The sequence below is a fragment of the Lynx canadensis genome, chromosome A1 (genome assembly GCF_007474595.2).
Source record: "Lynx canadensis isolate LIC74 chromosome A1, mLynCan4.pri.v2, whole genome shotgun sequence".
In the NCBI taxonomy this organism is placed as follows: Eukaryota; Metazoa; Chordata; class Mammalia; order Carnivora; family Felidae; genus Lynx; species Lynx canadensis.
In genome coordinates, this window is record NC_044303.2 from 39,637,162 (window position 1) to 39,659,194 (window position 22,033).

Consider the following 22,033-nt stretch of genomic DNA (forward strand, 5'->3'; position numbering starts at 1 on the left):
GAATGTCCATGGCATGCCCCACCCCAAGATGCCACAGGACATATGCAGAAAATCTTGACCACCTTCGTGACTGTGTCCAGATCTCCATTTGGGGAAGACAACAGTGGCGGAACACAGGGGTCCCTATGCCAATATGACCCAGATGCCACTCTAGGCAGAAGGTGGTAGTGGAAGCTGGGCAGGGGTAGGAAGTAGATCCATGTGGGGTCCTTAGCACTAAGAGGAAGAACCTAAGAGGAAGAATCTACAAAGAATCTATCTAGGGGAAGTTTAGGAGATGGGGCCACATGGGAAGCTTGAAATCTTTGGGGCATGCTCCATTGTCCTAAGGATTTCACTTAAAAACATAGATTCAAAGACAATATTAAGAGTTTTAATGGGTTGACCACAGAACATTAAGCCCAAACACAGCTATCTTCTGAAGGTGGATCTGTGTGAAACTTCATCGGCCACTGATTGTGAAGTGGCCCCCTGACGACAGTTCAATTCAATGAAATTCTCTCTCTCTTCCTTTCTCATGAGCTCATTAATTCTCACTTTCTTGTGCTCCCTCTTGCTTTCCTTCACTCAGTGTCTCTTCAGTTCTTCTGACTCCTCAGTGAGCTTCTCCAAGCACTGTAAGATCCTAATCCAGCACACCTTCCTCCACCCCACACAAGGTTTACAAATTTCCCTCTATAAAGGACTCTCTTACCAGGCTTGAGAGAAAAAAAGGAAGGGCAGGCGATATTCGCTGTCCTTCCTTCTTGAGAGTGGAGCATGTGGTGAGTAGAGTTTGGACTCACAACACACTGACAAATCTCTCCAAATAAAATTTTCACTTTAATTTCCAAATTACTCTTTCAATTATAGATCTCAGGTGTGTAGTCAAATAAGAGTGATTACATCAGTCAAAAGTACCTTCTTTGCAAAAGTCTGTTTAGATGGTTTAAATCTCATGTTATAATGAATAGAAGCAGTTAGCATATTCTCTGGGGTTGCCTCATTCAAAATGGACATATCCTGTTAAATGTGGACCTATGTGTATAAAGATAAAGTAAATATAGATATGTATAGAGTATGTGTTATGTAACCAAAGGCTGAATTGTAATCTCTTATGGATAAACCACCCAATTTTGCACACAGATTGTTGAAGATTCCAATAGTTATTGTTAGGATGTACTCAGAAAAACTAATGAACACACACCTTTGCCCAGTGTGCCTCCAAATAATCAATACAAATGACAATGGCCTCAATAATTTAGAGAAACATTTCAGTGTGTACATTTTATTCCATTTATTTTGCCAATGTCAGAAGTTATTAGATATTTGTTTAGCCTGTTTTAAATGGAGTAGTTGAGTTTGTAAGAGATGAATCACTGGGTTTTACTCCTGAAGCCAAGACTACACTGTATGTTAACTAATTTGAATTTATATTAAAAAAATTTTAAAAAGAAAATTAAGATAAATAAATAAATAATGTAAATTGAGTTTTGTTTCAGCTTATCTTGACTTCACAGATCAACATTTTAGAATTTCCATATATATTATTCAACTGTTTTACTGTCTCACATTTTCCTAGTCTACCTCCCAAACCTCACACTTTACTAAAATTTGTCTACTTTTAACAATTCAGCTTAAATTTCTTATTTTTCCTAAAATCTCTGTTGTCCTTTCTGTTCATTCCATAATATTGTTTTCCGTAAAATCTAAAGATTTCAATATTCAAACAATTGCTTAGGAATTATTTAAAAGTACACAATAAACCTTCTTGAATTATTTTATTCATTTAATTTTATTCTTTAGAAAATGCACTATAAGATTTTTTTCTCATTACTGATCATTTAATCTCTTTGATAAGTGTTCTATGCAATTACATTGTGGAGGAAGCCAAATGAAGCTAGGAATGTAAATATTAAAAAAATGAATTGAAAAATGACTAAGTAAATAATTTGAGAGGTTTTACATGAGGTGTGTTGATAATGTGGCATAAACTGAAGACTTCAAACTAATAAGTTTGAAGACTTCAAACTTCAAACTTCAGTATATAGTTCCAGAAAGCAAGTAAAGTATATGCAAAAGTAATAAAATTTAGATGTATTCTTTTATTTATTTACTTACTGCTTTTGAAAAAATAGAAGGAGGAATACTAAAGGCATTTAGTTACTTTTAAATTTTTCTCTCTTATTTATAAGACTCTAAAGAGCCTAAAAATTCAAAGCAAAGCAATGTTTAGGATTTATCTTTTTTTTTTTCCTGTGTTTGTTTAAGAAATGTTCCTTTAGGTCTCTCCCTTTCTGGCTTGAGTTAGGAACACCGGCAGCACAATTCTTACCCTGAGATAGATTAGAATTACTCAAGCACTAAGAGATAAAATACTGAACCAAATATGTATGGGATAGGAACTGTGACAGGTGCCCCTGACACAAAGCCAAATATAATAAGCCACACCCAAGGAATGTTGTATCAAGGGGAATATAGATACAATAAAGTAGATTCATGGAAAATAATAATACATTGAAATCGAAAAAGATATAGAAGTTGCAAAGAATCTCTCTGTTTACTAGTGCCTGTATAAAATATATGTATGAATATTGAATGAATAAATTCAGAGCTTCATAAAATTCCTTTTAAGTCTGAGTAGATGTTTCTCTATTTTACTACTTTAAATCCAGTGCTTCACATATATTACGTGTTCAATAAATATGTGTTGATTAACTAGGTCAAAATTTTCCCAGATAATGAGATTTTGAATATATTAATCAACCTAAGTAGTAGTTTAGGTTTGTAATTAGAGATGACTTAATGCAATATATAATTTTTATTATGCATAATAGAACTCTAAAATAAAAATAAAGATCTACACCATATTTGTGATTGCCTGAAAAGACCTCATGGATCTAAGAACATGTGTCTTTAACCTTCACATGAGGAGGACTTTAATTGTTTTTAAGCAGCTATATCTACTCACTTCTTATTTCAGGGATTTTTCCCTTTTGGAAGATGTTTTTTAAATTTTACACAAATTGGACGCTTTTTCTCTATATATCATAAAGAAATAAAACTATAAAAACTTTTCTATTTCTGGGGCAGAGATGAGAAAGTTTTCTAAATGGAGCTGATATAGCCCTAGAGATGCAATATAGATAAAAGTAATTCTCAGGAAAAAAAATGGCAACCATAGCAACCGTACAGAACACACTGAAGGGGAGTACATATCCTTGAAGATCAGCGTTGTTCAAATTAAACAGCGTCTAGAAGGAATAGCGCTGGTTATGGCTCCAGAAATATAATTTAGTAAAACTCAACCCTTAATATTTGAATTTAAAAAAAATGTGACCGTAATTAGATTAAACAATCTTGACACCAGAAGAAATTATATTGTTACATGTTGTTCAAATCTGTATGAGATTGTTTTAAAATTGTATAAGAAAAAACATAGAGACTGGACATATACATATAATTGAAAATGATAAAAGAAGATACATTTAGACAGGATTTGAGGCCAGTTATAGAGAAAGAAGAGAAAGTAATTCAAAATGATGAACATATTTGGGGCGCCTGGATGGCTCAGTCTGTTAAGTGTCGGACTTCAGCCTAGGTCATGATGGTGCACTCCGTGGGTCAGCTGTGCTGACAGTTCAGAGCCTGGAGCCGGCCTCAGATGCTGTGTCTCCCTCTCTCTACCCCTCCCCTGCTTGTGCTCTCTCTCTCTCAAAAATAAATAAACGTTATTTTTTTAAAAAACGATGAACATATTACACAATATTTGTAGATTTAGATGCATACTTCTATTAAGATTGTAACAGGAAAAGGATGGCACACTCAAAATGGGCAATATGAGTAATAGTTACAATTTTAATGTTTATAAAAATGTAGTTTTAGGGAAACCAGAGGGATACTGTAGTGATGTCTGACTGGTGGTAGGAAGCTTTTACCATCCCTAACCCACAGGGGAAAAAAGGGAGCAAATTCTATCAAAAGTCAGACACAGTAGCCTATCAGAGATACATAATAGGAGTCAGAAGGACAGAACATTGGATAGGATCAGCAGTCTTGAGATCAATGTGATTTTGGTCAAGAACGGAAGTTAACACCTAAAGAAACTTCATAGGAAGGTAACCAAGGGAATAAATACTCTAACTTCATCTTCTTGCTTCCTAGGGTCTCCTAATGAGGCTTCCCATTGTCTATACCCAACTGAAATGCAGAGGCACAGAACCCTGTTGATGAAATCATGAAGGTGAGCTTTCTGGGACAGAGAGAACAGAAGCAGACGACGAGAAACATAGGAGAGAGAATTGGAACAAGCCACCATATTTAGGTTGTTTAGTTATTCTTCACAAACTTCACTGTATACCATGTGCTTAATTATTCCTTTAAATCGCTTTTTGCTTGTGTTATTGGTAAATTCATGTGTTAAAATAGTCCATCAGATCTATTACACTCAGGATGCTGGTTTCCCATTTAAGTAGACCAGTAAGCCGTACCCCTATTTAAAAGTGGCCCCCCATGTCACGTTTCCCACTCTGGAAGTGTTTTGCATTGGGTTCCTCAGAAGCAGACTCTGACATGACAATTTATAGACAGCTGGTTTACTAAGGCAGTGCACCCACAAAAGGAAGAGGGAAGAGAATAGGGGAAGCAGGCCCAGATTAGGGAAAGAAGCCAGACTGTACTTTCACAGGAGGTTTCAGACTTAGCCCAAACCTGTAAGGAGCTCCAGAATGTAAATTATACCTCAGTTTGCTAAAGGCACACAATGCGCTTATCTACATAGAAATGCTTGTAATATAAGAAATTCAGCTTCCTAATGAATAAATGAGTTGTAGGGAAAGAAAACTGAACATTTATTGGTGACACAGATATATCACTAAAAACCTTAATTATTGCAGCATACTTAGAGACCACTGAGATACGTGATACTAATCTCTAAACAAGAACAGACTTGTATTGTTCAGATATTTGAAATGGAAGAAAAAAGAGGGAAGATGGTTTTTAGGTCCTCTTTCTGTATAAAACTGTACCCCCATAGCCTCTTTTGTTACCCAGCACTCCCTCCACATCCTTCACCCCACCCTACACACACACACACACACACACACACACACACACACACACATCCCACAAATTTCCAATTTATTTTGCGACTATGAACTGAGAAGCCAGATAACAAATTGTAAATTTAAAGGAAAATGACAGATTCTGTACCTACACATTTTGGGGGCTGGGGAAATTATGTTAGATCTTTTGGAATAAGGAGTGAGAACTGACAAAACTGATTATGTCCACAGGTTCTTTTGTTCCACCAGAGGGTGTCCCTAATGACACATGGAAAACACACCCAACATTTGAATTTCATAATTTCAGTTTTGGAAGATTAATAACTCTCTCTCTCTCTTTTTTTACCTTTGCTCTTTCAAAGGCATTAGAACTGAAGTTCCCATTTATCAGCATGTTAAAAATATCTTTTGCAACATATTGCAACATATTGAGGATTTGCTCAATTTGGAAGTTTTGGGGAAAAAATCATGAAGAAAAATAGGCCACCACTGGGTGCTCGGGTACTCCAAGCCCTACACTTGGTGTTCTGCGTGATGGGGTCCACCCCATCACTGTGGCCGGGCTGTGATCAGTGGAGCTCCAGTGTCCTACACAGGCTAGGACTGCAGAGAAATTCCAGAGCACTTTGGTAGGGACTGTGGACATTTCTCAAAGAGGTCCGATCTGAGCTTTAACCTTCTGAGGACTCCTATGGAACAAGTATAAAAGTGAAGTCAGACATCTTGGGAAAGAAAATAGGCATCTCTGCCCAAACTGGGAGATGGTTTTGGCTCTCTTGGCTATTTAGAAACCCTAAGAAATCTGCTGATATTTTAAAGAAACAAAAAAAGATGATTTATGATGATATCACAGGTTGCCCAAGCAGATTGTAGGAGAGGAAAACAGCTTCTATAGAGAGCATATTGCAATAAAGCAACAGTGAGGGATTGGGGGAGAACCATCAATTGAAATGCCTTCAGTTATCAGCCTTAACTATTCCCCATCCCCAACCCAACCAAAGACCTTGGAACCTTCTAGGGCCTTGCTGTAAAGGGGTGCAGAAGGCCTGATCCCAGAAGATACTTTTCTCTGTCTCTCTCACCTCCCCCCCCACTCTGCCTCTTTCTGATGACTGTGATTGCATCTGGCCTTACTTTTAGATTCCTGTTGGTTAAGGTGGTGCACCCACAAAAGAACTGTTTGCACCACAAGCAGATGCTATACTGGTTGCTTGTGTGTGTGTGTGTGTGTGTGTGTGTGTGTGTATGTGTATTGGGGTATGTGCCACCCCTGTGTGTTTAAGTGGTGGACAATGGGAGGAAATGGTAGGATAAGGGGAAGCAGTGAGTTTTTGAAAAAAAAATGTAGTAGAGGTGAGGCAGGAGGATCCTAGTGTTATCTCCTTCTATGAATACACCTACATGACACCCACATCAGTGTAAATAACCCAGGAAATGACTTGAAGACTGGCATAACAGACTCTCCACAGCTAAATGTTGAAAAAAAGGTCACACTGAAGAGGGTAAGAAGGAAAGAGATATGGTTGGGAGCCAAATTGGCCCACAAGACTCTCCACGGGAAGGAGGGATGCCACAGGCATGGAGAAGAAAGAAGAGAAGATCCCACACCAGGCACCCCATACATGGGAGACCTGCACTGAGATGAATCTCCATAACATTTGGCTTTGAAAATCAGAGAGGCTTAACTTAAGTTCTTACAATCATTGAGAGTTAACACCTGGAACTTTAAAAATCAGCAGGCTTGGGGGCGCCTGGGTGGCGCAGTCGGTTAAGCGTCCGACTTCAGCCAGGTCACGATCTCGCGGTCTGTGAGTTCGAGCCCCGCGTCGGGCTCTGGGCTGATGGCTCAGAGCCTGGAGCCTGTTTCCGATTCTGTGTCTCCCTCTCTCTCTGCCCCTCCCCCGTTCATGCTCTGTCTCTCTCTGTCCCAAAAATAAATAAACGCTGAAAAAAAAAAATTAAAAAAAAAAAATCAGCAGGCTTGGCTCTGGGGGAGCCAGAGGATGACAGCATAACAAACAACCACACTGAGATACAGCACAGAAACAGCAGTTCGAAAGATTCCTGGGGTGTACGGGAGGGACAATTGTTTGCTAAACTCAGGGCCTGTGCTACAGGGACAGAGATCTTTGGGAGACTCCTCCAAGAAAAAAGGAGCTGGCAGGTGCCATTTCCCTATCCTGTCTCCCAGCCTGGCTGGATACATGGGCACCTGAGGGAACCAGTGCTCAACATCACTTATCATCAGGGAAATGCAAATCAAAACCACAATGATATATCACCTCACACCTGTCAGATCAACTAAAATCAAAATCACTGGAAACAAAAGGAACCCTCATGCATCATTAGTGGGAATGCAAACTCGTGCAGCCACTGTGGAAAAACATGGGAGTCTCCTCAAAACAAAATCTATCTATCTATCTATCTATCTATCATCTATCTATCTATCTATCTATCTATCTATCTATCTATCTATAATTACCATAAGATCCAGTAATTCCACTACTGGATATTTAGCCAAAGGATAAGAAAACACTAATTTGAAAAGATATATGCACCCCTATAATTACTGCAGCATTATTTACAATATCTGAAGTATGGGAGGAAACAAGTGTCCACTGATAGATGAATGTATAAAAAAGTGATATATATACATATATCCATATATAATAGATTATTACTCAACTATAAAAAACTGAAATCTTCCAATCTGCAACAACATGGTTGGATCTAGAGGGTATAATGCTAAATGAAATAAGGTGGTCAGAGAAAGACAAATACCATACGATTTCACTCACATGTGGAATTTAGGAAAGAAAACAAAGAAAAAAAAGACAAATGAAAAAGCATACTCTTAAATACGGAGAACTAGTGATTACCAGAGGGGAAGGAGGTGGGGGGATGGCTGAAATAGCTGAAGGGGATTAAAAGTACACTTATCATGATGAACACTGAAGACACGTATAGAATTGTTGAATCACTATATTGTACACCTAAAACTAATGTAACACTGTATGTTAATTATACTGGAAATATTTAAAACAGATAAATACATAAATTAACTGAAACTCTGCCTGTTTAATAGAGCTACTATAAATACTCCTTTTAAATATTTTTATAGGTTCAGGTATGACACACACATAACATATGCATGTGATCATACATATAGGTTGACACGTATGTGTGTGTGTACAATATGATTTTATATACATAAATATATGTATGCATGTATGTATAAGTATATATGTGTTCCATACTATAAGAGAAGATTTGGATAGTCTGCCTTATTCATTTAAAACTAAATTGTGCTATAATTTTATTATAACTATAACAATTCTTTCCTTAAGAAAAAGACAACAGCCCAAGTATGGGGCCCCAAAGTTTAATTATTCACTTAAGATAGATTCTTGAAGTAGAACCACTTAGTCACAGGGTATATATTTCTAAGGGCTCCTGGTGCTTGCTTTCCAGACAGCTTTATATCCATCCTATCGAGCAGAGGATGAGACTGACTGTTTCACTGCAGCTTTCCAGCACTGAGTATCTGTTTGGTTTTTTTCCTAATATTTGCCAATTGTATACGCACAGGGAAAAAAAGATGGTATGTATCAATTTCAACTGTGCATATGTTATTTCTTGAACATTTGAACCTGGTTTTATTTATTCGCAATTTGTATTTCTTCATTTAAGTCCTTTGAATACCTCTCTATTGCTATGTTGGTGTTTTTTTCCTTTTTTTAGTCATTACTCTTCATGTAATAAGGACAATAATATATTAAGGCTATGTCACATATCTATTACATGTGCATTTTTACAAATATTCTGTGCTGTGAAACTTTATAAATATTGTCTCTAATGTAATATTTTTCTTATTAGTCAAAAAGCTTAAAACATGTGCTAACAGTCTCCAGAACTGCCGTAATTCGCTGTGATCTCTAGCAAGCAGTTCAGCAGTTAACTTATCATTCATATTCACTCTAACTCTGTATACTCTGAATCTACAGTTACTAGGGCCACTTCAGGAGCTTGTTGAAGGCCCACTTAATTTCTCTCTGCACGGATCTGCCTACTTTCTTCTTTGAAAAGCCCGAAGGAAAGTCAGGGTCAGACCAATTAAACAAAATGTTACGGACCTAGCAAGAAGTTAGAAAGTTTGTTTGGTTTGTTGATGACAAAATAGATTGTTTCATCCTTTAATGAATACAAGTAATGGCAAGAACTTTAATGAATCCACATCCTACCAGGAAAAGCCATGAAAGTTGCCTTAGGGAGGTCAATTATTTTTTATGTCTTTTTAGTGTACGTTTTATAGCTCTGTATGGCCGGATTAATTAGCACAAGGACTATATAGGAAAATGACATGAAAACAAGCTGTTTTACCTAATGTGAGTAAGCATGACAAAAAATAATTAAAATGCAGTCATTTCTTGAGTGTTTTCAAATATTATTCTATTTTAAACAAAACTATAGCTGCAAATTACAATATATCATTAACATACATTACCAAACTTTTATATGTCCCATTTATTTCTCATGGCTCAGAATTAAACTTTCTTTTGTCCTCTGTTTCCTTCCCTTTTATGATTGTACAAGGATGTCTTACGATCTTTTTAATCTTTCATACAAATTGTATATAATTGATTTCCCACTTCTTGGTATGATCAGAACCTCAGAACTATAGAACCACATATCTGTGTGTATACACACGTGCACATATACATACATTCATATTAAGTGGCATGTAATTTTTCTTAATGGCAACAATTATATGAAAATGAGATACATTTTTTATTGAACTTCTAATCACTTCTATCTGCATTTTGAGCATTTAAATACATGTACAGAGATTTTGAGGTGCTAGCACCAATATTCAAAATCCACCAGGCATATGTGATGTATCTCACTGAATCACAAGATTTCTGACAGCTATAAAGGGTTCAGTTAGGGCCATCTTGCACAGCCCTTTAAAAGATGAAAGATTTCTAGGGCCACCTGGGTGGCTTAGTCGGTTGGGTGTCCGACTTCGGCTCAGGTGATGATCTCACAGTTCATGGGTTCGAGCCCCGTGTCGGGATCTGTGCTGACAGCTCAGAGCCCGGAGCCTGCTTCGGATTCTGTGTCTCCCTCTCTCTTTGCCCCTCCCCTGCTCACACTCTGTCTCTCTCTCTCTCTTTCAAAAATAAATAAACATTTAAAAAAATTTTAATGAAAGATTTCATATGTCCACTGAATAAATCTTATGAACTATTTGCTCTACTCTATAAGAAAACAGTAATTAACATTCAGTGACCACTTTCCGCATCAGAGGATTTTCTTATTTGTAAGCATTTCAAGCAGCTCTTGCTGGGTTAAGCAGAAAGGGAGTTTATTAAGAGATATTGGGCATTTCACAGAATCATTAGGAAGGCTGGGAACTAGGCCAGATGCTAAACAGAAGCAAAGTGCCCCAAACCTTATTTTAATGACCAGTGCAAACACACTGGTATGTATGGGCTACCGCCAGCCTTTCCCGTAATAATCCCCAAAGTGTTTTTGGTAAGGGATCTGCTCCTTTGTTCCAGCTCCTCCTACCAACTCTTGAAAAACAGCTTTCCTTTTCTCCTTTTAATCTTTGACTGCCAGCAGCTCATAAGCCCGCGTTGGCACGAGGCCGCTGATCGCCACAGCCTGGGTCACGTGCTTGTACACTGTTTGCATGGAGGCTTCAGAAGCAAGCGACTAGCTTTGTCAACCCCGTCGATGTGACACAGCGCTTGCGCCCGTTAATAATCACAGCATCGGGACGGCCCAAAACACAAAATGTAGGCCTGATTGGTCAAAAGTAATAAAGTCACACATCCATCAAAATGCCCATGTGTCAAGCACTGTGGTAAACGCTTTGTAGAAAAGACCCAATTTTCTGTTCTGTATGTGAGAAAACGGAGAGAGAAACTACATTAATTTGTTCAGCGTCACGAGGCTAATAAATAATACTATCAATACTCAAACCAAGATTTCCTAAAGCATTATACAGTCTTTATAAAGGATTAGAAAATCTTTCTTTAGCTATGTCCTTCAGAAACAAAGACGTCATTAAGCGGCATATAATTTTTCTTAATAGCAGCATTTATTATATGACAAAATTATTCATATTTTTATTGAACTTCTAGTCACTCCCACATGCATTTTGAGCATGTGAATATACATACAGACACTGTGAAGACCACATTAATTTAATTCAAAGTGATTAAGTTCATGTTAAAGAATTTTTGTTTTTTTTTTCTTAATGAGTCACGTGGATAAATTTATGATTTTTTTAAGAAGTGAAGCATTTATTTTAGTTGTAAGAAAATTTATACTTGTAAAATAAGTCATGTTCTTATATAAGAAATGCCCTAAGTTAACTATGTTAAATAATTCCCTTACTAATTACCGTTCAACTCTAAAAGGAAGTTCATCAAATATTCATACACATTGGCCCCTTTCCCAAATTTGTAATAAGATCATAAGATACCTCAGAAACTATCAGAACAGTGTAATTAAGAGCCCATTTATATTTTAATGATAACGTATTAGATCTGCAAATATAAAATTAAGGTTAAACATGATACTATATTGACTTTTAATAAAATGCAGTGATTCCAATGGTAAATAAGGCATTGGTCTATATTTGATTGAAACCATTCTCTGTAACTACATAATCTCCCCTCCCCTTATTATGAGAAGCATTACAAGTGAGTATGCAGGAGATGAAAAACGAAAATCTATGGTAAAGGTAATGATCTTTGAAAATTTTCTCTAATGAGTAATTTGTGGCTCAGTGGATTTCAAGAGATTATTGGTTTTGGAAATGGATTCTATCAACTAAGTAGATAATGAAAATCATTAGGGCTGAATAAAATAAAACAGCAAATTTGTAATGCACACTAGCATTTTCTAAGTCTCTAGTTTGCACACAAGTTGAAAGCCTTGTTTAAAAACACAATTACGAAAGTTTTTCTATGTAGGCCGCTATATTTGTGTTATACAGTGGGTTTACATATATAGCAATAAATAATATTACACTCATAATTTTTTAAAACCAGAAATAAGACATTATCATATAATACAAAAGAGCATGTTATCTCCATCTACTTGATACCAAGTAATTAATTAATTCACATAGAGACTATATGAAAATAGACTGACTCAGGGCATTTACGTATCACATACTCAATACAGAAAGAGCTCCCAGTATCGTTTCAGGGTAATTTGCTTGACATTCGAGACCAACAATTCTTAACCTTTATTTTTCCTCATATACCCTGTCTATTCTGTTTCTTGTATCCTCAGGCCTTAGATCAGTGTCATGTACACAAGAGGAAGGCAATGAAAATGTGTTGAAGAACTATCTGAATGAAATATATAAATATGTATTTATACATAGATACATGTATTTCACACGTTTGACAACTTTAGTCAAACCAGTGCTAAGAAAACAATAAGATTTTAAATGAAATAAAGTTTTGAATATTCTAACTTTAAAAATAACACAAAGGAGTAAAAGAAAGAAAAAAAGGAGAAACTAAAAGTGTTTCCTATTGTCTTTAAAGACAAATTAGAGAAGCTTGAATTGTATGAGATTTAAATTGTTAGCATCAAAAACTCCTTAAAACAAGAAAATTCGTATTTATACTAATGTATTAGATAATGAATGGATTATACTAATGAAGACAATACTTTTAAAAGCTTAGTTTGATCATTTTTAACAATTAAGTGAAAACCAGTTATTAATGAAATTCTTTGTATTTTAAAGTTTATTTATTTATTTTGAGAGAGAGAAAGCACGCACAGGAGGGGCCCGGAGAGGAGAGACAGAATCTGCACAGTCAGTGCGTAGTCCAATGCAGGGCTCAGACTCCCGATCTGTGAGATCATGACCTCAGCCAAAATCAAGAGTCTGGTGCTCAACAGAACTGAGCCACCAGGTGCCCCTCTTCCTTTCTCGTTAAAGTGCAATTAATATATAATGTTATATTAGTTCCAGGTGTGCAACACAGTGATTCCACAGTTCTATACATTACTCAGTTTTAACCATGGTAAGTGTAGTCACCATACATTATTACAATATTATTGACTATATTCCCTAGGTGGTACTTTTCATAGCTGTGACTTATTTTATAATTGGAAGTTTGTACCTCTTAGTCCCCTATATGGTTTTTCATAATCATTTATACTAGAGGAATCTTAAATAGGCCGTCATAAAAATGATAAAACTGTATTATGTGAATCATTTTACAAAACAACTGTAGCCAAACCAGTACGAAGAAAACAAGATTTTAAATGAAAGCAAGTTTTGAATATTCTAACTTTAAAAGTAACACAATGGGGTAAGAGAAAGAAAAAAGGTGGTAGAATAAGAAAAGTACAAATTATCAGTATATGGGTACATGAGACAACTCATGGTATATATTCTGTCATGAGTCCTATAATTATCCTTATAGATCTTCCAGCTGATTTATCACCATCAAAAAAAGAAACTAAAACTGTTTCTTATTGTCTTTACTAAGAGAAAAATGTTCAGTTAAAACAGTGGACAACCAGCAATTAGAAAAATACTACTATGGTTTTATAGAATTAGCTTAGAGACATTTTGATAGTAAGAAACAAATGAAAAAAAGACATTGTTTACTGACATTACCTTAGAGAGAGTGTGATGTACTACGAAATATTATGTTTAATTTTTTAAACAAAGAAACCATAGCACGAAGTACTTAATAAGCATGTCTAGATTTCCACAAGTCACAAATAGTGACGTAGGGTTTTTTTGTTTTTGTTTTTGTTTTAAGTTTATTTAAGAGTGAGAGTGTGTGCGAGTGTGCAGGAGGGGCAGAGAGAGGGAGAGACAGAGAATCCCAAGCAGGATCTGAACTGTCAGCACAGAGCCTGATGATGCAAGGCTCGAAATCATGAACCATGATATCATGACCTGGGCTGAAATCAAGGGTCACTTAACCAACTGAGCCACCCAGGTGCCCCAACAGCGATGGAGTTTTAAGTCTAGACCTGTATTCAAAGTCCGTTCCCCGCAAAAAGGAAAATCAAAGATCTAGCACAAATATCAGAAGGGTGATTGAGATTCTCGAAGGTTAGATTCAAAGTTTTGTTTTATTTTGTTTGTGTATGTGTTTAAGTGTGTATATGTGCATATTGTGTGTGTGTGTGTGTGTGTGTGTATGTGTGTTTGTTTGTTTTTTGACTCAACTGCAGATTCAGTGATACTTTGAAAGAACATTTCCATGTAGGTCTAGTCTTAATTTGTAAATATGTGAAAGGTGTTTAAAATCTGAGCAGCAGATCATAGCGAATAATGCCAATTCCTGAAGAACTGATCACCCCCCCCCCATTTTAACCTACTTAACTTGTATTCATTTGTGCTATTATTCACAATATAGTCACTTCATATATCCATTCTCTCATTTAGGATCTATTTGAAAAATATATATTATTAACATGGACATTGTGTTAGCCTCTGAGAATATAATAGGAAAAAAGCAAAGTGTTCTGGCTTGCAAGGACATGACAGTCCAATAGGAAAATAATAAAAGTAAATGGAAAACTATACTGGAGACTCAGAATTGTAAAGATAGAGTTATAAAAGGGTGCCTTAGGAATCCACAGCAGAACTATCTTAGCTAGTCTTGAAAGAGCAGGGAAGTATTTTTGGAAAAAAGTAATATCTGGCAAATGAGTAAGATTTCTCAAGACAAATTTAGCAGGGACAAGGGTGGGAAAATGGGAATAAGTTCCAGGCTGAAGAATGATCTATGCAAAACCCTGGCTAGTAAAGAAAGGTGGAACTAATTATTTCTCTAAAGTTGAGAGCACAGAAGGTCCTCAGGGCTTGATAGGAGATGAGGTAAGAATGTAATCATAAAGGTAATTTTAAGCCAAATGTCTAAATTTGATTTCATTGTGAGGAAAAAGATTTTAACTCTGGTCAGATTTAAAAAAAAAAATCAGGCAACAACTTGCAGATTTAAGTCAAGAATAACGAGATTATAGACAAGAAGGCTAGTTAAGAAATTCTTTACAGAAAACTGGATAAAAATTAATAGTAGCTTGAATTACGTAGTAATTAGTAGTACCCAAACAAGTTACCAACTTGTATCTATGTTTGTATTTAAAAGTTCACTTCAGACCTAATCTCTTATATAGAACATATTAGGACATATTTTTTCCTTAGTTATGTTAATACAAAACATTTTACAATCTTTAAGTAGAATGTGAATGATATGATGGGTATTAATGATATAGCACATACCTTACACTATTAGCCCAGTGCTACTTAAAGATCTGAAGACCAACATTGATTAGCATCAATCGGGATATTGTTAAAAATGTAAATTAATGAGATGTACCCCAAAACTACAAAGAATTTCTAGAGGTGGGCCTATGATAAGGAAATATAGGGTAACATAGGAAGAGAGGGAAAGATAGGACCTGAGATCCCTGGGCGGGGAAAAACATATATTTTGGACTAATGCTAGGAGTATCTGACCACAACAAATCTCCTTGGGTGTAATCTTAAGAATGTAACAGACATCACCTCTCGCCCTCATGTTTCCCTCAGGAATTTGACAAAAGATCTAACTAAAAATAAGCAGACCATAAAACATTATAACCCACAAGAAAATGTATGGCCATAAACCACCCCTCATACAATGGAAATGAGCCAATCAGGAATGGGCAACCCAACACCTAGAGTTATCCCGCCAGTAAAGGTAGAATCCAAGAAGGAACAAGGGGGAAGGGAAGGGGGTGCGTGTGACCAGAACCTTATAAAAAAAAGGCCCTTGCCTATAGTCCAAGCACATTCACTTTCAAATGTCCCCTCTCTGTAAAGACAGCTTTCCTAGTAGTCTTACTTTCTAATCTTATACTCTAATAAACTTTTGCCTGCTATTCATTTTGTGTCCACCTCTTCATTCTTCAAAGCAGCGAGACAACAAATCCCAGGTATTGAAGTAAAAAATCCTGCAACAGGCCCACGTTTCCCATGGTATTGTGATGATCACTAATATTTAGATTACCTACTCAATGATGTAATATACTTAAAAAAATAATTTTGTTAAGGATAGAAGCAATGTATGTCCTTATATTCAAGAGCTAAATCAGAAATTATAAAAATGGTAAACGTCAAACATTCCAGTCTTACATTGAGTATATACGACTAATGGTGTGTTTTTGTTTTATTGCTGTAAAAATAGTATTATATCTCCAATTGTAGAACAATCCCGTTAACCCATCTAAAATATGAAAATTTATTTTGTATAGTACAGGTACTCTGTTGTCTATGTGACTTTATGTAGAAAAAGGAGAGGCAAAGTACCAGATATTTGATAATTTCAGTTTCTATAAGAAAATATTCCAGTCTCTAGAACTACTCTAGGTTGACATAGAAGAGACTTCAGATGTTATAGAATTCACAGAAATTGAAAGTTTCTTCCCATATTATTCTTTTACTTGAAATTACTTTTGCCAGTGAAGAGTACCTGTGACAACTTTATGAAGATACGGAGAAGACAATAATTGGGACATATTCATCACAAACTTATATTCAAAGATAAACCTTCAGTAACTCTCATAATTGTTTCCTGAATTTATAAATGTAAATTTCTATAAACCACTTTTTTTTGTTGTTGTTAAAGGGCATAGTACTGCGTCCTAGGTTCTTCCAAGGCTTGCTGCACACAACTGTCTGGTGCATCTTGTGTTCAATAGCTGTTTTTCTTTCTAATATTTATTCAACTTATTTAAACAAAAACCAAAAAACAGTTTATCTATTTCTCTACCCTCCACCCCTAGCTCTGGCAGCTATCTATCTATTCTCTGTATCTATGATCTTGATTTTTATTTATTTGTTTGTTGTTTATTTTTATAGTTGTTGATTTTGAGGTTCCACATAAAAGAAAGAGATAATTTGTTGTCTTTTTCTGTCCAAGCTATTTCACTTAGCATAATGCCTTCAAGGATCATCCATATTGTGCAAATAGCAAAATTTCATTCTTTTTCAATGGAAGAATACTGTTGTATTGTAATATATATATATATATATATATATACACACACACACATATACATGTACGTATATATATATACATATATATATATATATATGTATATATATATCACAATTTCTTTACCCATTCATCCATCAATGGATACTTAGGTTATTTCCATATTTTAGCTGTTTTAAATCATGCACTAAAAATGGAGGTGCATATATCGTTGCACTTAGTGTCTTTGTTTCTTCAGATAAATACCCGGAAGTGGAATTGCTAGATCATTTAACTTTCTTGAGGAGTTTTATTTTGTTTTTATTTATTTTTAATTTAAATCCTAGTTAGTTAACATATAGTGTAATAATGATTTCAGGAATAGAATTTAGTGTTCATCACTTACACATAACACTCAGTGCTCATCCCAACATGTACCTTCCTTAATGCCAGGAACTTTTATACTGTTTTCCATAGTGGCTGCACCAATTTATATCCCCAACAAAAGTGCATAAGGTTCATCATCTCGACATCCTCTTTAACACTTGCTACTTCTTATCTTTTTGCTAAGTTATTTTAAGAGGCATGAAGTTATATTTCATTGTGGTTGATTTGTAATTCTCTGATGATCAATTATGTTGAGCATCTTTTTACATAACTTTTGGTCATTTGTGTGTCTTCTTTGGGAAAATGTCTACTCAAATCATCTGCTCATTTGTTAATCAGATTGTTTGGGTTTTGGCTATTGAGTTGAATTCTTTTTCTATTTTGGATATTAGCCTTTTATATTCTCTCATTCAATGTCCTTTTATCGTGTTGATGATTTTCCTTTTCAGTTGATGTAATCACACTTGTTTATTTTTGCCTATGTTGCTTTTACTTTGGTGTTAGATTCAAAAAATTATTGACAAGACCTATGTCAAGGAATGTTTTCCTATATCTTCTTCTAGGAGTTTGATGGCTTCATATGTTTCTTTCTTTTAAGACTTCATACCTTATGTTCATACCTTGAATCCATCTTGAGTTAGTTTTTGTGTACAGTATGAAATAGTGGGCCAGTTTCATACTTTTGCATTTGGCTGTTTAATTTTCCCAGCACCACTATTTTTTTTTAAGTTTATCTTGAAAGAAAGTGTACATACACGCAGGGAAGGGACAGAGAGAAAGGGAAACAGAGAATCCCAAGCAGTCTTGATACTGTGGAGCTTGATCTCATGAGCCCTGAGATCATGACCTGAGCCTAAATCAAGAATCAGATGCTTAACTGACTGAGCCACCTTGGTGTCCCCTGCACCACATTTTTTTTTTTGAGACTGTTTTTTCCTTTTGTATATTCTTGGCTCCTTTGTGTAAATTAATTGACCATATATGCTTAGGTTTATTTCTGTGCTCTCTAATTCTGTTCCATTAACCTATATGCCTATTTTTATGACAACCCCATGCTGTTTTAGTTACTATACCTTTGTGATATACTTTGAAATCTGGAAGCATGATGCCTCCAGCTTTGTGCTTCTTAAGATTGCTTTGGCTCTTTGGGATCTTTTGTGGTTCCATTCAAATTTTTAGGATTGTTTATTCTATTTCTGGGAAAAATGCTATTGGAATTTTTATAATGATTACATTGAATCTTTACATTGCTTTAGATAGTATAAACATTTGAACAATAGTAATTCTTCTGATCCTTTCTTCTCTTGTTCTCTTTGTGTTTGATGACTTTTTATACAGGTAAGCTTACATTCCTATCGTTTTCTCTTTTGTGTATTTACTATAGGTTTTCTTTTTCTTTGCAGTTGCCATGAGGCTTTACGTATAATACTTTATATCTGTAAATGTCCATTTTAAGTTGATCACAACTTAAGTTTGATCCCATTCTAAACTCAACATTTTACTCTCCCCACCTGTTTTATGCTTTTGATGGGATATTGCACATATTCTTATCATGTGTGCCCCTTAACTGATAATTGTAATCACAGTTATTTTTTACTGTCTTTGTCTTTTAATCTTTATACTAGCTTAATAATTAATCTGTCACTTTTACAATATATTTACTTTTCCAGGGAGAATTGTTTTATCATATGTATTCTTGTTACTAATTAGTGCCCTTTCTTTTTAGCCTAAAGATACCCCTTTAGGAGTGCCTAGGTGGCTCAGTCAGTTAAGCGTCCAACTCTTGATTTCAGCGCAGGTCATGGTCTCACGGTTCATGAGTTTGAGCCCCACATTGGGCTCCCAATTAACAGCATGGAACCTGCTTAGGATTTTCTCACTCCCTTTCTCTCTGCCCTCCCTCTCTCTCTCTGCTCCTTCCTCTTCACTTTCTCTTTCTCTCTCCCTCAAGATAAATAAATAAACTTAAAAAAAAAAAGATGACCTCTTAACATTTCTTATAATGCTGGATTAGTAGTGTTAGTAGTTATGAACTTCTTTAGATTTGTTTCCCTGGAAACTCCTCATCTGTCCTTCAATTCTGAATATCTTTGTAAGGTAGAGTATTTTTGGTTGGGAAGGTTTCTCTTTTTTCTCTTTTTTTTTTCTTTTAGCATACCATGCCATTCCTTTCTGGCTTGCAATGTTTGTGCTAAAAGATCTGCTAAATACCTCATGGGATTCCCTTGTATGTAACAAGTTGTATTTTCTTGCCTCTTTTAGTATTTTCTCCAATATTTAACTTTTGACATTTTAATTATAATGTGTTTCTGGGTGAGTCTGTTTGGGTTTATCTTTTTGGAATTTTCTGTGTTTCCTAGAGCTGGATGTCTTTTTTTTTTTCCCCAAATTTAGGGAAGTTTTCAGTCAATATATCTTCAAGTATAATATGCCCCTTCTCTCTTCTCTTTCTGGGAACTCCATAATGCAAATATCAGTTTGTTTCATATTGTTCCATAGATTCCTTAAGCTAATTTTACTTTTTTTTTTTTTACTCTTTTTTTCCTTTTTGCTGCTCTGACTGGATGAGTTCCACTGCTTTGTCTTTGAATTGACTGATTTCTCTGCCTCATCTAACCTGCTTTTGAGCCTCTCTAGTGTATTTTTCAGTCCAGTTATTGTATGTGTCAGCTTTGTGATTTCTATTTGGTGCTTTTTTATATGTCCCACCTGTTTTGAAGTTCTCATTGTATCCATCTATTCTTTTTCCCAGTTTTATCTTATAAATTTTATTTCTTATTATTTATGTTACAAGTGTTTATTTTTGAGAGAGAGACAGACAGAATGTGAGCATGGGAGGGTCAGAGAGAGAGGGAGACATAGAATCTGAAGCAGGCTCCAGGCTCCAAGCTGTTTGCACAGAGCCTGATGTGCAGAGTGAACTCATAGACCTCTAGATCATGACCTGAGCCAAAGTTGAACGTTTAACTGACTGAGCCACCCAGAAGCCCCTATTTTTTTATTTTTATTTTTGAGAGAGAGAGAGAGAGAGAGAGAGAGAGAGAGAGAGAGAAAGCGCAAGCAGGATACAGGAAGAGAGAGAGAGAGAGAGAGAGAGAGAGAGAGAATCTTAAGCAGGCTCCATGCTGAGCATGGAGCCCGATGCAGGGCTTGATCCCATGACCCTGGGATTAAGACCTGAGCCCAAATCGAGAGTGCAATGCTCAACCAACTGAGCCAGCCAGGCATCCCCTATTTCTCTATTTCTTCCTTTATTTGCTTTCTGTGTTGGTTTCTATGCAGTAGATGAAGCTACAACCTCTCCTAGTTTTGAAGGAGTGATTCTGTGTAGGAGGTGAACCTTTTGTTCAGCCCTGTCTTAGTTCTTGGTCATCTCTGAAATTTCTGTGCTTATGCAAGCAGCCTATTATATTTTAATAGTTCCCAGTAATTAAAGATGTGTCAAGACCTATCCGTGTTTCCAAAGGCGAAGATCATAGCAGCTAGATTCGGGCTAACTAGAAGCTAGGTCCTCAGGCAGCAGCTTTTTAAAAAAAAAATTTTAATTTAATGTTTATGTCTATTTTATTTTCGAGAGAGAGAGAGAGAGAGAGAGGACACAAGTGGTGGGGAAGAGAGAGAGAGGGAGACACAGAATATGAAGTAGTCTCCAAGCTCTGAGCTGTGAGCTCAGAGACCGATGTGGGGCTTGAACCCATGAACCGTGAGATCATGACCTGAGCTGAAGTCAGATGCTTAACCGACTGAACTACCAAGGTGCTCCAACAGCAGCTTTAAAAAGTATACAAATATATATAGTTTTTAGGGGCCACAAACATAAGCCCCACTAGCTACCAGAGCTAGGTCGTCTGAAGGTGTCTCCCAGGAAGCAGTTGCAAAAATTAGGGCTCCAGATGAATGTATAGGCTCCTTCCTGGAAGATACCTGTGAGCTGGAACAAGGCAGAGGGAGAGCTCCAAGATGATATCCACAGTCTATGTTCCTTGAGAGCAGCTTGGTAGACCACTACGTATCCCAAACTTTGAGCCTGCCCCTCAGTCTGAATCTCTAGGATGAACAAAGTGGCCTCCTTCACAGAAAAACTGGAGAGTATGCTTCAGTCAGCTGTCTTTACGGTACCCTGGGGGGTTGTAGCCTTCCAAGAATCATCCTGGATGGCTACTGTCCTGTGGGATGAGGAAAACAGGGCATCCTCTAGGACATGTGTAAAGCACCCCTGCAGGAGAGACTGGTGCTCTGTAGCACAGCAGAAAGTGAGTGTGATTATACCCACTCTCCAAAGTCTCTGGAAAAGATTACAGTCCATGCCTAAATGTGTGTTTAATTAGAAGCCTGTCCCCCTGGCCAGTCATGATAATTAGCTGATAGACTTCTTTCAGAGAAAAAAACAGAGTTCCTTTGTCCATTGCCTCTTGTTGTGGCCTCTTGCTCTGTTGGTTACAGTCCTGTGGGACCCACAACTTAAGCTCCATTGCCCACCACAGCCTGGAAATGCAGAGGTCACAAAAATTGGGGGACCAGAGAGGGATATGAGCTCTTTTTTGGTGACACTGATTATTACAGTCCCATGGCCAAGAAGTCAAGCTT